Source organism: Piliocolobus tephrosceles, chromosome 18 (genome assembly GCF_002776525.5).
Source record: "Piliocolobus tephrosceles isolate RC106 chromosome 18, ASM277652v3, whole genome shotgun sequence".
NCBI classification, from domain to species: Eukaryota; Metazoa; Chordata; class Mammalia; order Primates; family Cercopithecidae; genus Piliocolobus; species Piliocolobus tephrosceles.
The window spans coordinates 45,968,900-45,985,000 of NC_045451.1; the positions used below are offsets into that span (position 1 = coordinate 45,968,900).

General features: G+C 45.6%; 1 protein-coding gene across 3 annotated transcripts in view; it reads right to left on the reverse strand.

Annotated features, from left to right (window-relative positions):
* FHOD3 (formin homology 2 domain containing 3) overlaps nt 1-16,101 on the reverse strand; it is a 482,714-nt gene that overhangs the window by 452,106 nt on the left and 14,507 nt on the right. The window lies entirely within an intron of this gene.

Sequence of the window (16,101 nt, forward strand, 5' to 3'; positions counted from 1 at the left end):
TTCTAGGCAAGAATCCCCCAATCTTTCCCATACTTTCTCTGTACTCACTCCCTGGGCAATGCCAGCCAGCCCTGGCTTTAAAGACCAAGACCATCTATGCCTTGCTCATTCCCCACTGTGTGACTCCAGCCTGAACTCCCAACTTGAAAATCCATGGCCTATTTGACATGTGTACTTGGAAGTCCAACTGACAACCCCACCTTAACCACACAAAATGAGGTCCTCGATGTCCCCATAAACCTGATCTCCCACAGCCTCCCAACTCAGTGAAGGGCAGCTCTGTCCTTCCAGCTGCTTCAGCCAAAACCTCAAGTCAGCCTTGACCCCTCTCTTCCCACTTTCTACTGCAATCCATTGAGAAAGCATGCGGCTCTGTCTTCATGATACATTCAGGAATCTCTGGGCTTCTCCCAACATCATCTGCCTAGTGAGGCTCCCGGCAGCCACCCCTAATCACCCTACAGGCTCTCTCCACCCAACAGCCAGAGGGATCCCTTGTGGTATGAGTCAGATCAGGACACTCTGCTGCTCAAAACTCCCCTGTGACTGTCCCCAATAAGCCCTACAATGACACATAGACCCTACGGACTTCCCCTTCCCGGTCTGACTCCCTTGCACAGCTCCTGTTTCTGCTTGCTGCACTCCAGCCACTCTGGATTCCCAGCTGTGTCTCCAACACTCTAGGCACACTCCCACCTCAGGACCTTTGCACTTGCTGTGCCCCCCACCCAGAATGCTCCTCACCCAGAGCCATGTGGTCTCCTCTCTCCACTCCTGTAGGACTCCGCTCCATTGCCCTGTCTTCAGAGTCCTTCCTGGGTTACGCCACATGAAAAAGGATCCCTATCACTCTCTATCCCCTTCACCTATTCTTTTTATCTTCACCACCTGCCAAACACTTGTCTCCCACCAGATACCAGGTCCATGCAGTCAGGAACTTTGTACTGGCTATTGCCCTCTCCCCAGCGCCCAGCACATGGCAGCTCTCAAACATTAGTAGAGGGTGCGACTTTGATATTTGAACAGATAAAGTGGAAAGCTTCCAGGAAGACAGGCAGTGATGCTGTTAACAGAGAAGTGGAAGCACCTAAGGATGTGGGGGGCTTGAAGAGAACAGAACAACCACCCATGGGCCAAATCTGACCCATAGCCTAATTCTATAAATAAAGCTTTATTGGAACACAGGCATACACACTGGTTTAAGTATTGCCTGTGGTGCTTTCCCACTTCAATGGCAGAGTTGAGTCATTGCAACAGAGACTGTATGGCCCACAAAGCCTAAAATACTATGTGGCCCTTTGTAGAAAGTATTTGTCAACCTCTAGCACAAAGAAGTATTTTTCACACTGTAAAAGTCATGCCACCCCTCCATCCCCCAAGAAAACTGCTATAACCCTTCCAGGAGGTTCAAATCCCAATTTGAGAAAGAGATGATGGCAGTGGGGAGGAAAGACTTGGGTTCAGTACCCAACACTACTGTTCACCAGCTGTGTGACCTTACCCAAATTACTTAACTTCTCTGATGCTCTTCTTCTTTATCAGTGAAATGAGAAATACTACCAACCACCTTGCAGAGTCATTGTGAGGAGTTGAGGTTTTGTAGGTAAAACATCTGGCAGTGGCTCACAATATACTAGGTGGGTACAAAAGTAATTGCGGTTTTTGCCATTGAGAGTAACGGCAAAGACCACACATTTGCACCAAACTAATACCTATACAATAAGCCATTTTTTGATAATTTACTGCATTCCAAGCATCAGTCTAGATGCCATTCCTGGATTAATTCATCTAATCTTCGCAAAAAACTCAAATGCGGCTCTGCCAACACTCCAGTGAGTTTTACCTTTGATGAATACAATTTTTAACAATCGAAACAAAGGTGATAAAGTCAATGATTTCAGCATTGTTGAGTGGAAAGATTCACTTCTGGGGAATTGGAGAAACTTCTGAGCTGCCTTGGAGAGCCTCCTCAGCTGCTTCCTAAATTAGCAGGAAAATCTCCCAATTCAAAGAAACCTCATGATGTACTTTACAGAGATATCACTGAAAGCAACTGATTTTGTGCCTATTTTTGTCTGGTTCAAAGATAACCGGTCCCGGCAAGGGCAAAACTCTTGAATCACTGGATGTAAAATGCCAAAGTCCGAGCTGAAAAACACAGAGTGTAACACAGGCAGCTGGCTCCCTACTGGTGTATCTGCTCCCACCTTACCCCTTCACATCCCCCCACAACAGAAGGAGCCTTACCTGAGATTCAGCAGCAAAGAAAACAGACAACATACTGCCCTTCTGGAGATCCCCAAGAATGTTCCTCCCCCATAACCCCCTTGAGAGGAGACGACTGTTCTCTGGCCTGTTCTGGCTCAGTGTAACACAGGGCCAAAAGGGACACCTCCAGGCCTCCTGCTGCTCTTCCACCTTCTGGGGCTATGCCATCTAGCTCTGCCCTTCCTCCTCACACCTGATCGCAAGACCTGGTACCTGCTCGCAGTCATCCCTCTACCCCAATTTCTCCCACCATCACAGAAGACACCACCCTTCCAACCCACCCTCCACCTCGGTGGCCTTGCTGGTTCCTCAGCCAGAGAGGCAGGTGACAGGAGTCACGCTCACACTCCATCCCAGCTACCAACCACACAAATTCATACTCCAAAGCCACCAAGAGATAGTGTCCCACAGGCAGGTGGCCCTGCCTCTGGCCACTGTCACATGGACAGCAAAGCTTCCCTGTCTCTTGGCATTCCAACGGAGGAGGCATCTGAGAGCACAGGGCATCATCTGCAGCCTCACGCCCTCCTCATGACTCATGGGACTCAGCAGAGTGAATGCAGGAAACAGAAAAGCAAGTCCTCTCCTCTGTGGATGGGAAGTGCCCCCGCTCTACCCACATATTTACCACTTGTTTCTCCAGCTGCTACTAATAGCACCATGCACAGAGGGCTCACAGCCCCGGTCACCACTCCTAAGCACCGGGCAATCCCCTAACCAGCCAACTGCAAGTCCCCTAAAGGAGCGTCTGCCACTCCCTCTCCCTCACATTCCCTGCACCTGGCCCAGTGACTGGCATTTTGTGGGTACTCATTAGTTGATTTAAACCCAGAGGAAAGCAACACTCTATATACTCCAAAGGCATAACACATACCACTGAAGATCAGCAGCAGTCCCATTTGCAGAAAGCTCCAAGCCAGGAGAGAAAAAACAGAAATCACTTTACAGTCCCATTATCCAGAAGTCGTGCAAGCTGAGCTGTGTCCTGAGAAGAACTGGGTCCCTTCCATCTCCCCATTCCTGTCAACCTCCATACACATTACAGACAGGAGATCCCCATCTCATTATTGACCTGACTACCTTCCTATAGCCCACACATGGGAACACTCGGCTCAGCAAGCCCACAAGAGCACAGATGGGCCCTGGCCTCATCCTAGATAGACTATGGATGACACCATATCCTGCTGTGCACCTGGGAGACACAATCACTGTCACCAGAAGAATGATGCAGAACCACACTGTTGGAAACATTTCTGTGTTCCCATTAAGAATATCTGCAGGTAAAAGAGACTACTGGATTTCATTACGAAGTGATGCAAAAAAGAAAAAAGATCACAGGAAATCTTGAGAAGAGGTGGAAGGAAGGAACACTGAAGGTGTGGCCCCATTTTCTCATTTTGCAGATGAGGAAACTGAGGCTGAGGGAGATGGGCACTGGTCACCTCCCAACATGGCACATACCTTGCCAATTCATTTTATTTATCCTCTCTCCCACTTGAATCTAAGTTCCCTGAAGTTCAGGATTTCTGCCTGTTTTGTTCACTGTTATTTCTTCAGTGCTTAAAAGAGTCCAGTGCTTAGCAGGTGCTCAATGAAAATGTGTTGAGTGAACAAAAAAAATAAATGAACACCACAGGTAATTACTCAGGTTCAGGAGCAATGCGCTTTGAAGGTATCACACTGCTTCTTGACAGGTATTGATTCCAGAAAGATAAACAAGGAACCCAGTCTTAAAAAGTGAAGCCCCTGCCAGGTTTTGGTATCATGATGATGCTGGCCTCAAAAAATGAGTTAGGGAAGATTCCCTCTTTTTCTGTTGCTTGGAATAGTTTCAGAATGAATGATAACCAGCTCCTCTTTTTACCTCTGATAGAATTTGGCTGTGAATTCATCTGGTCCTAGACTTCTTTTGTAGGCTATTAATTATTGCCTCAATTTCAGAACCTGTACTGGTCTATTCAGAGCTTCGATTTCTTTCTAGTTTAGTCATGGGAGGGTGTATGTGTCCAGGAATTTATCCATTTCTTCTAGATTCTCTAGTTTATTTGCACAGAGGTGTGTTTATAGTATTCTCTGATGGTAGTTTGTATTTCTGTGGGATCGGTGGTGATATCCCCTTTACCATTTTCTATTGCATCTATTTGATTCTTCTCTCTTTTCTTCTTTATTAGTCTTACTAGCAATCTATCTATTTTGCTGATCTTTTTAAAAAACCCAGCTCCTGGATTCATTGATTTTTTGAGGATTTTTTGTCTCTATCTCCTTCAATTCTGCTCTGATCTTAGTCCTTTTTTGTCTTCTGCTAGTTTTTGAATTTGTTTGCTCTTACTTCTCTAGTTCTTTTAATTGTGATGTTAGCGTGTTGATTTCAGATCTTTCCTGCTTTCTCTTGTGGCCATTTAGTGCTATAAATTTCCCTCTACATACTGCTTTGGGATTCTGGTACGTTGTGTCTTTGTTCTCATTGGTTTCAAAGAACACCTTTATTTCTGCCTTCATTTCGTTATTTACCCAGTAGTCATTCAGGAGCAGGTTGTTCAGTTCCATGTAGTTGAGCAGTTTTGAGTGAGTTTCTTAATCCTGAGTTCTAATTTGATTGCACTGTGGTCTGAGAGACAGTTTGTTGTGATTTCTGTTCTTTTACATTTGCTGAGGAGTGTTTTACTTCCAATTATGTGGTCAATTTTAGAATAAGTGTGATGTGGTACTGAGAAGAATGTATATTCTGTTGATTTGGGGTAGAGAGTTCTGTAGATGTCTATTAAGTCTGCTTGGTCCAGAGCTGAGTTCAATTCCTGGATACCCTTGTTAACTTTCTGTCTCATTGATCTGTCTAATGTTGACAGTGGGGTGCTAAAGCCTCCCATTATTATTGTGTGAAAGTCTAAGTCTCTGTGTAGGTCTCTAAGAACTTGCTTCATTAATCTGGGTGCTACTGTATTGGGTGCATATATATTTAGGATAGTTAGCTCTTCTTGTTGAATTGATCCCTTCACCATTATGTAATAGCCTTCTTTGTCTCTTTTGATCTTTGTTGGTTTAAAGTCTGTTTTATCAGAGACTAGCTTTCCATTTGCTTGGCAGATCTTCCTCCATCCCTTTATTTTGAGCCTATGTGTGTCTTTTCATATGAGATGTGTCTCCTGAAATCAGCACACCAATAGGTCTCGACTCTTTATCCAGTTTTAGGCCAATATCCCTGAGGAACATTGATGCAAAAATCCTCAATAAAATACTGGCAAACCGAATCTAGTAGCACATCAAAAAGCGTATCCACCATGATCAAGTCAGCTTCATCCCTGGGATGCAAGGCTGGTTCAACATACACAAATCAATAAATGTAATCCATCACATAAACAGAACCAAAGACAAGAACCACATGATTATCTCAATAGATGCAGAAAAGGCCTTTGACAAAATTCAACAGCCCTCATGCTAAAAACTCTCAATAAACTAGGTATTGATGGAACATATCTCAAAATAACAAGGGCTATTTATGACAAACCCACAGCCAGTATCATACTGAATGGGCAAAATGGAAGCACTCCTTTTGAAAACTGGTGCAAGACAAGGATGCCCTCTCTCACCACTCCTATTCAACATAGTATTGGAAGTTCTGGCCAGGGCAATCAGGCAAGAGAAAGAAATAAAGGAATTTCAATTAGGAAAAGAGGAAGTCAAAGTGTCCCTGTTTGCAGATGACATGATTGTATATTTAGAAAACCCCATCATCTCAGCCCAAAATCTCCTTAAGCTGATAAGTAACTTCAGCAAAGTCTCAGGATACAAAATTAATGTGCAAAAATCACAGGCATTCCTATACACCAATAATGGACAAACAGAGAGCCAAATCACGAGTGAACTCCCATTCACAATTACTGCAAAGAGAATAAAATACCTAGGAATCCAACTTACCAGGGATGTGAAGGACCTCTTCAAGGAGAACTACAAACCACTGCTCAACGAAATAAAACAGGACACAAACAAATGGAAGAACATTCCATGCTCATGGATAGGAAGAATCAATATTCTGAAAATGGCCATACTGCCCAAAGTAATTTATAGATTTAATGCTATCCCCATCAAGCTACCAATGACTTTCTTCACAGAATTGGAAAAAACTACTTTAAATTTCATATGGAACCAAAAAAAGAGCCTGTATAGCCAAGACAATGCTAAGCAAAAAGAACAAAGCTGGAGGCATCACACAACCTGACTTCAAACTATACTACAAGGGTACAGGAACCAAAACAGCATGGTGCTGGTACCAAAACAGATATATAGACCAATGAAATAACACCACACATCTACAGCCATCTGATATTTGATAAACCTGACAAAAACAAGATATGAGGAAAGGATTCCCTATTTAATAAACGGTGCTGGGAAAACTGGCTAGCCATATGCAGAAAGCTGAAACTGGATCCCTTCCTTACACCTTATACAAAAATTAACTCAAGATGGATTAAAGACTTAAATGTAAGGCCTAAAACTATAGAAACCCTAGGCAATACCATTCAGGACATAGGCATGGGCAAAGACTTCATGACTAAAACACCGAAAGCAATGGCAACAAAAGCCAAAATTGACAAATGGGATCTAATTAAACTAAAGAGATTCTGCACAGCAAAAGAAACTATCAGCAGAGTGCAACCTACAGAATGGGAGAAAATTTTTGTAATCTATCCATCTGACAAAGGGCTAATATCCAGAATCTACAAAGAACTTAAACAAATTTACAAGGAAAAAAACAAACAACCACATCAAACAGTGAACAAAGGATATGAGTAGACACTTTTCAGAAGAAGACAGTTATGTAACCAACAGACACATGAAAAAATGTTCATCATTGGTCATTAGAAAAATGCAAATCAAAACCACAATGCAAATCATAACTCATGCCGGTTAGAATGACAATCATTAAAAAGTCAGGAAAGAACAGATACTGGAGAGGACGTGGAGAAATAGAAATGCTTTTCCACTGTTGGTGGGAGTGTAAATTAGTTCAACCATTGTGGAAGACAGTGTGGTGATTCCTCAAGGATCTAGAACTAGAAATACCATTTGACCCACTGATCCCATTATTGGGTATACACCCAAAGGATTATAAATCATGCCACTATAAAGACACATGCACACGTATGTTTATTGTGACACTATTCACAATAGCAAAGACTTGGAACGAATCCAAATGTCCATCAATAATAGACTAAAGAAAATGTGGCACATATACACCATGGAATACTATGGAGCCATAAAAAAAGGATGAGTTCATGTTCTTTGCAGGGACGTGGATGAAGCTGGAAATCATCATTCTCAGCAAACTGTCACAAGGACAGAAAACCAAACACTGCATGTTCTCGCTCATAAGTGGGAGTTGAACAATGAGAACACATAGACACAGGGAGGAGAACATCACACACTGGGGCCTGTTGGGGGTGAGGGACTGGGGCAGGGATAGCATTAGGAGACGGCTAATGTAAATGATGAGTTGATAGATGCAGCAAACCAACATGGCACATGTATACCTATGTAACAAACCTGCACGTTGTGCACATGTACCCCAGAACTTAAAGTATAATAAAAAAAAAAAGTGAAGTCCACCCCTGAAAGGAACAGAGCTGCAGAACAATGGGTGCTGGGGTGGGCTCATATAGTTTGCCTTATCGGGTCCATCCTCAAGCTACTGATTATTCTGAGCTCTATATAAACTGATTGGAAATTATTAAAACACTAATAACACCAAAGGCCCTTCAATCAATAATGACCAATCAAAATGACCAAGATATATTTTAGAATATATATAAACAGCTCAAAAGGACAAGAGGTGACCTCGCTATCCATCTGAGGGATTTTTAACCCCAGTGACTCATGCAGTAGAATTTGGGCAATGCCCTTTTTGCTGGTGAACAAAAGGTGGTGAAATGTGGTAGACCCTCTTGAGGAGCTCCAGTTTTCTCCCCCACACACCCTATGAGGCAGAAGCAAAGCATCATCCTGGGCATGCATGGGGCTAAACTTCTTGTCCCCTCACAGATTTCCCCTGCTTTGGCAGCCCAACAAATACTGCCTAAAATAATGAAATTTAAACTGTTTAGACTTTGCAGAACTACATATGTTAATTTAATGGAGTTGATGCATTCTGCTTTAGGGAACAGGCTGGTCAAGGAACTTTTTTTTTTTTTTTTTTTAATGAGAGCAATGGCTCTCCGAGAAAGTGGGGGAAGAAAAGAGGCTTAAAGATACCAGAGCCCTGAGACACAAAGAAATCTCAGGCCCGGCGCCGCCCCTCCTTCTCCCCTCCCACTCCCCAAGGATTAGTTCTGGTCTTACTCATGGCTGTCTCAGCCACAGAACAGTGCATGCAGTGACAGCAGCAGGCAGAGAGCTGCCACTTCAGGGCCTAGCAAATCACAGCACTCATGAGGGCGCACCAAGCGGGAGTCACAGACACCAATCAGGAAACCAAAATTACATTTTCAAAAGTCGGGTCTGTGAGCAGACATAATGAGGTGTCTGCCTGAGTACTCAGCACTGCTGGGGTTCACTGGGACATCACAGACCTGGGGTCCTCTCTCCAGGCCTGGTGCAAGGCAGGCTGCCAGAGGAATTGACGGGGTGGGCATGTGAGCACACAGGTTCTGGGCTTTGATCTAAGTCCTCCCTCATTGCTGCTGTGAGGCCAGGCCTTTAACCAAGGCACTGTTCACAAACTCTAATGTTACAAGCAATATTCAAAATCTCAGGATGTTCCAGAGGCCCCCAGGACTCCTTAACCCCCACATGCCCTCTGCAGGAGCCCCCCAGTTTTATCCAAAAGGGAACCTGACAAAAACTTCTGTACACTGGGTGGAACAAGAGAATCAAGAGTCTTGGGGTGAGGGTGTCATATCAGAGGGTAAAGACTTTGGTCACAGGGAGATCTGGGATCCAGAGCTCTTGGGTGGCCAAGGAGGCAGGCTGAGGCCAGGAAAGGCCTGGAAATGGAGAGAGACTTAGGTCAATGTCCTGAATATCTCCATGTAAACTAGTTTCTGATGAAACTCACTAAACATAAGCCAGTCACAATTTCTTGCAAAAGTACAGTCCCCACCTTATGCACAGGTGTCTTTCAAAAGTTCAATATGAATTGACTATTTGGAACTCTTGAGTGCATTTTTCATACAAATAAAGTGATGCACATTAGGAGAGTAGGCTAAGAGACCAGGCCAGCCTGACACCATCATGGCCTATCAGTTCCTGGAGATGAGGCCCATGCTTTATTCTTCTCTGATTTCCAAGTGCTCTGCAGAGAACCTGACTTAGAATCAGAACTCATAGAGTTGTGCTCTGTGAGTCAGTGAAAGACTTCCTCGGCCATCAAGCACGATTGCACGTTTAACTTCCCCGTGTGTTCCTCAGGAATGCAAGTGCTAACATCCTCGATTTTTAAAGGCACTTGGAGAACCACATAGATCTCCCAGATTTAGGCCTTGACCTAATGTACTCTAATATCGTAAGGAAAGTCAGGATCCCCAGACAAGGAGGCAGAATAGAAACACAGCTGAAAGATGGGCTCTGGTTTTTCATTTGAGGCAGGTCCCCAGGCTGCATACATTGAAAGTAAAAGATGCCCTGATGAGGGGGCTCCTTGGAGGGTCACCTGGAGGCCTTGGCAACCTTAGGACCCTTACTTTCCCTGAGCAAAGAGAAGATAAAACTCATTCAAAAACCAGACATCTAATACTCTAGACCCTGAACTTCTTAAATATCTGCCCCTCTCCCATTGTTCCCACCACCTCCTCCTCTAAAGCTCTATTCTCTGATGTGACAGGGAAAGCCACATGTACTCGGCCGCGTTCTTCCATTACTGCTCATGTCACCTCCGAGTGCAATGATCACAGTGCACCTTTCACACTCTAATTTCTCTAGTGCCACTTGCTGCTTTGCTTGTTTACACCATTTTGCTAATTGATAAAATGGCTGGTGATTTGTGCTCCATGGGGATTGAGAAGTGATTCTCACATAGCTCTGTCATAGGCGTTGTCCCTGTGTAAAGTTGTGAAATGAGAGTTTTGAGCCAGGGTGACGTCAGAGCCCAGAATGATGAGGCCATGAGGCAGGGGACACCAGTACTTTGCCTCACAATTCATCCACAACAGGGCTTTGGGAGGCATAAAAATCAAGAACAAACAAGGATATCTAAATTCATTATCTTTTTTGTGGGCAGTGTTTTGAAAAGTGCTTACATTCTAAAGTTCAGAGACCCAAATAACAAATTCTTCTGACAGGCCAGGTGCAGTGGCTCATGCCTGTAGCCCCAGCTACTCAGGAGACTGAGGCTAGAGGATCACTTGAACCTAAGAGGTCAAGGCTGCATGGACTGTGATCATGCCACTGCACTCCAGCCTGCGCAACAGAGTGCAACTCTGTCTAAAAAAAAAAAAAAGACAAATTCTTCAGACAAAAGATAACTTGCCATATAAGAAACCTCCTTACTGCCCTGCTAAGGACAGAGCCAGGTAATTATCTGCTGAATAAAGAGTCTAGGTATTTACCACAGAAAAATGAAAACTTAGGTTTACACAAAATCTCTACACACATGTTTAGAGCAGCTTTATTCACAATCACCAAAAACCAGAAACAACCCAGGTGTCCTTCAGTGAGTGAATGGATGAACAAACTGTGGGATATCCACACTGTGGGAAACTGCTCCACAATCAAAAGGAAGGAACTCCTGAAGCACCCAACAACTTGGATCTCAAGGGCACTGTGCAGAGTGAAGAAGCCAGTCTCAAAAAGCTACACACAAAATGATTCTATTCATATAGCACTCTGGAAAAAGCAAAACTACAGAGAAAGAAAACAGATAGTGGCCTCTGAGAATGCATGACTACAAAAGGGTGGCCCGAGAGAATTCTTCAGGTTGCTGGAATTGTTCTGTGTCCTGTTAGTGGTGGCAGTTACAAAAACTTATGCATATATGAAAACTCATAGGACTGTGCACCAAAACTAAAAGTGATTTTTACCAAATATAAAGGTTTTTTTTTTTAAGTTCACAAATTTTTTGGCAATTCTCCCATAAGACAATGATATCTAATTCCCCTTTGCCCTTGAATGAGGGCCAGCCCTGGTGATTCACTTCCAACCAGTAGAGTACAGCGAGAGCATGTGGCTAGAAAGGGTGAGCAGGCACCCGCCTGGCCCTCTTGCTTTGGAGCCTGGAGCTGCCTTATAAGAAGTCCACCTACCCTGAGGACACCATATTAGACAGACCTTGGGGAGAGACCATTGACAGATGAAGAGAGATGCCCAAGGAGCTCCCAGCTATTGGCACTTCCCAGCTAGGCACTGGCCATATGACTGAAGAAATCTGAGATGATACCAGGGCCAGCCACGATCCAGCTGCAGCCTCATGACAGACCCCTGAGCCAGAACCACCAGGGACTGCTTTCAAATTCATGGCCCAAGGAAACCATGAGAGATAATAAATATGATTGTTTGAAGCCACTATGTTTGAGCTGATTTATTCATAGCCATAGATAACTAATGTAGGCACCCACATTTTCTGAGCAATCCCCATGTGACTGATACTTTCTCAAACATTAACTTATTTTCCATTCATTCACTAAATATTTATTGAGCACTTTCCATATGCCATGGACAACACATGGACCAGAGGGATACGCAGGTAGACTCCAAGAGGCAGGATAATCAACAGAATGTGATTCTGACAGAGGGGGGGATTGCTGCCAGGGAGAGGTTCTCAGTTGGTTTGGGCAACTGGCTGGCAATGCTCCTTGCTGAGGCAGTACAGGTCTGTGGGAAGATGACAAGATCTGATCTAGAAGTGGGGCAGGCTCAAGGCCTGTGGGACGTCTGGGAGGAGCTGTCCAAAGGGCAGGTGGGTATTTGGCCTCAGAGCCAAGAGAGAGCTGAGCCAGAGATATGAACTAGGGAGTCATCAGAAAGCCCTCAAATCCACCCAGGACAAAGAGGGTGACTGTGAAGAGGAGGTGCAGTCTGGACAGAAACCTGAGAAAGGCCAACATTCAAAAAGTCAGAGGGAGCAGAAGGATTGAAAATGACTAGAGAGGGCAGGTGAATATCACACCATCAAACAGAACGGCAAGCATTCCTCAAAGGGGACCATCAGAAACAGCAATTGCTGCTATGAGGTTCTATAAGTCAAGGATGGAAAAGTGTCTACTAGATTTAAAGACAAGTACCTTAGCAAGAGTAGTTTTATTGCAGTAGTGACAGGAGCTGGGAGGGAATGGGGCGGGGGGAAGGTAAGACAGTGGGACTTAGACAGGTCTGGGAGGCTTGAAGGATGAAGAGCAGAAGAAAGACAGCTGGGCCCAGGACCAGGGAGGAGGGACTTTCTGGACAAAAGAGGCTTTAGCCCATCTAAATGCTAATGGGAGGATCTCAGAGGGAAGGAGAGGGTGAAGACACAGTGGAAAAGGGCTGGCACGGCCAGAAGAAGGGATGTACCTGCCCCTTCCCCCCATCAGCAACGAGGGCAGGGCACATGGGTGCAGGTGGAGGTTGAGGCAGGCAGGGGCCAGGGCTGCATCTGAGTGGTCTGCTTTGTCTTTGCAGTCAAAGGTGAGGACCCATGCTGGGAGTGGGGACACTGTGGTGGGGGCACAGGTGTGGGATGGTGAGAGGAGATCTCATAGCACAGCTGCAGGGAAGGGACTACGATGCTGGGGAAGGAACATGGCTCACCATTGCACATGGCACCTGGGGCTGGAGGCCATGCATGTTCCTGTGACATACAAAAAAAATATGAGGACCTTGTGTTTGTCCACAACAGCCCATGAGGGAGGTGCTACTGTCTGAAGATTTCATTAGAAACACAGAGCTCAGGCCTGTCTGACATGGAGCCCAGCGCCATTTTGCCAGCCCTTGGTGTCATTTATTTGTGTTACTCTGTGGACCAATGGAGTCTGACATGAAGCAGACACGCATGAACATCTGTGAAAGGGAGGAAGGAGGGAAAGCTCCCAGAAAGGGTCACATCATAAGCCCTCACTGGCTAACACTTGATAATCCGCTCACCAGGAATTAGCAGTGGCTGGGACTATGTACAGGAGGCGGCCCCGCCCTCCCTGCCCAGAAGCATCCTGTGGCTTGTCCCTGTCTTTCCACCTCCCATGCTATCTACATAGGTGACCTTTCAGTGACTCCCCATCCATCCATCTCCTTTCTTCTTTGCCCCAATTCTCTTTCTTTCACCATTTTTGTAATTACTTTCTTCCTGTCTGTCTTTCCTCTTCCTTTCCTTTTCTGTCATGTTTCTATTGAAATGAAAATAATTTTTTATTCGGTTTGTGGTCCTTGACAACAGCCCCTGCTCCCCAGTCAAGCCTATATATTAGTTTAGCCCCCGGGCCCACTGCTGCAGGTCACATCCCTCCAGGGGGCTATCTTCACCCACCTAGAGCCTTGAAGCCTGATCCTGACTCCCACAACCTATCTGTGTCTCACCTGTACCAGGTGCCCTTTACCTCCCTTTCGCCTATTCAAACCCCACTCTCCTTCTCCACAAGGCTTTCCAGGCCATGCAGTTCACGTGGATTTTTCCCAAGTTGACATTTCCTTTTTGTTTTTTGTTTTTTGTTTTTTTGAGACGGAGTCTTACTCTCGTTGCCCAGGCTGGAGTGCAGTGGCATGATCTCAGCTCACTGCAACCTCCACCTCCCAAGTTCAAGCAATTCTCCTGCCTCAGCCTCCTGCATAATTAGAATTACAGGCACCCGCCACCATGCCCAGCTAATTTTTGTACTTTTTAGTAGAGACAGGGTTTTGTCACGTTGGCCAGGCTAGTCTCAAACTCCTGAACTCAGGTGATCTGCCCGCCTCAGCCTCCCAATGTGGTGGGATTACAGGTGTGAGCCACCGCACCCAGCCCCAAGTTGACATTTCTATAGCCCCACAGGCCTATGTCACACTTCGACATGAGTCATATGCTGCCTTCGGTTGTTACTTCACTTTGCATTATGTTTACGCTTTACTTCTCCAGCCCATCATCATAATAAAGATCATTTTAACATTCCTGGAATCAGTAGCATTGATAGAAATAAAGCTTCCCACATAGCCAAGCTCTGCTCCCCAGCCTGTGTAAAACTAAGCACCAACTTGTTCCATTTAATGTCATGTCAACTCAGCTTACATTTTTCTCTGATTGTGTTCACTCTGCACACTTCTCTGGGTGTCAACACACATCCTTCAGGCTTATCTCTGACAGAGGGAGACAGGGAGCTGGGCCCGAACAACAGAAGCCATATGCTGAATTCATTTTTCCACCCTGTGAGGGGTGGTTACCGTGCATCAGTCATGAACCAACCTGATGTTTCATTTTCTCACCTTTGAGATGGAGGCTCAAATGCCCCACTCGCCCTCTTTTAGGGTTGTGTGAGGATCAGCCAGGCTAACCTATGTCCCAGTGCCTGGTAAACTGCACAGACATGCTGTGGTTCTAGTACTGGCGTATTCTGTAATGAATCACTGTCCACAAAAATGCACTCAGTTCTGGGAACAAAAAACCACTCGTATCCCTGACTATTGTTCTGGACAGGACTGCCCAACAGCTCTCCTTTCCCTGCTCCCAGACACGTGGTGCTGCTGAGCTTGGATGGAGGAGCCACAGGAAGACTGGATAACCTCTCCCACTTCCGGGCACCGGCAGCCCAGACGCTAGCCGCTCCCGGACTGCCGGTCCCTGGTGATTCATGGGAGCTGCGGTCAGGAGCCTGCCTGAACCCTCCTGCAGCCTGATGCTATGATCTGATACGGGAAGGAGTAACAGATCCCTCCAAGGTGAGCGCCATCACCTGAAATAAAATCTCCTACCCAGAGCCTCCACGGTTGGCAAAAGGCAGAATCTCTGTGTGTGGGAAGAAGGGCAGTTGGACTCTGTGGCCACCACTCCTTTCTCCTCAGGTCTATCTTCCTCTTGGAATTTCCCACCAATCAGAGCTGCTGCAGTCACTGTGGCCACATTTGCCTCAGGGACCCTCCCCCTCACACAAGCTCACAACGCTCTTCCCCCTCCCCTTGGCTCAGCATGGGCAGGAACAGAAAACAAGGCTTAGGAACAGTGCAGGTGAGAGCACCCGTCTCACGAGCTGGTACTTCTCCATCGTGAACTACAGTCCTTAAGTCTAGCCTGGTCTCCCTCCATAAGAGAAGACCCCAGTACCCATCCCACCCACGAGAGCCCCCAGGCATGTCCACACCCTCCAGACAGCGTGCCTTCTCTTGCCAACACGGGGCTTCCTTGCAAGCTGTACTTTCCTTTTGGAGGACCTAGCGTGGACTCAGGAGGGAGAAGGCCAGAAACAAGTTTTTGATACACTGAAGAGTTGGTTCTCCCACACTCCCCTACAGTGTGGGGGAGGAGTTGTAACATCCACAAATCATGGCGACATATTAGGGATCTGAAAACTAAGGGTCCACCCTTCAGACACTTTCCTGTTGCTGCAATCATCAAGTATGTTAAGATATACTGCACTTTTTCCATTTAACATTCTTGCAAATATTCAAAAAAGTATTTTTGTGGTTTACCATGTAACAGACCCTCTCCTAGGAACTCTGAAATGAAAGGTAAGTTAATGTGCTTCCTGCCACTGGGGCTTTACATCTGGTGGAGGGACGCAGCCACAGGATGAAGTGAGATCCACAGTGTCCTGGGTCCGAATGTGCTCAGTGCACAGCCTGGGTATGTCTGGAGGATGGCCAGGAAAGCCTAGAATGAGTTTTGTTCTTCAAAATAGGTAGAGACAATGGGATACATACACATAATTTATTCACAGTTTTAACAATCATCTCTGAATCCCACCTGGT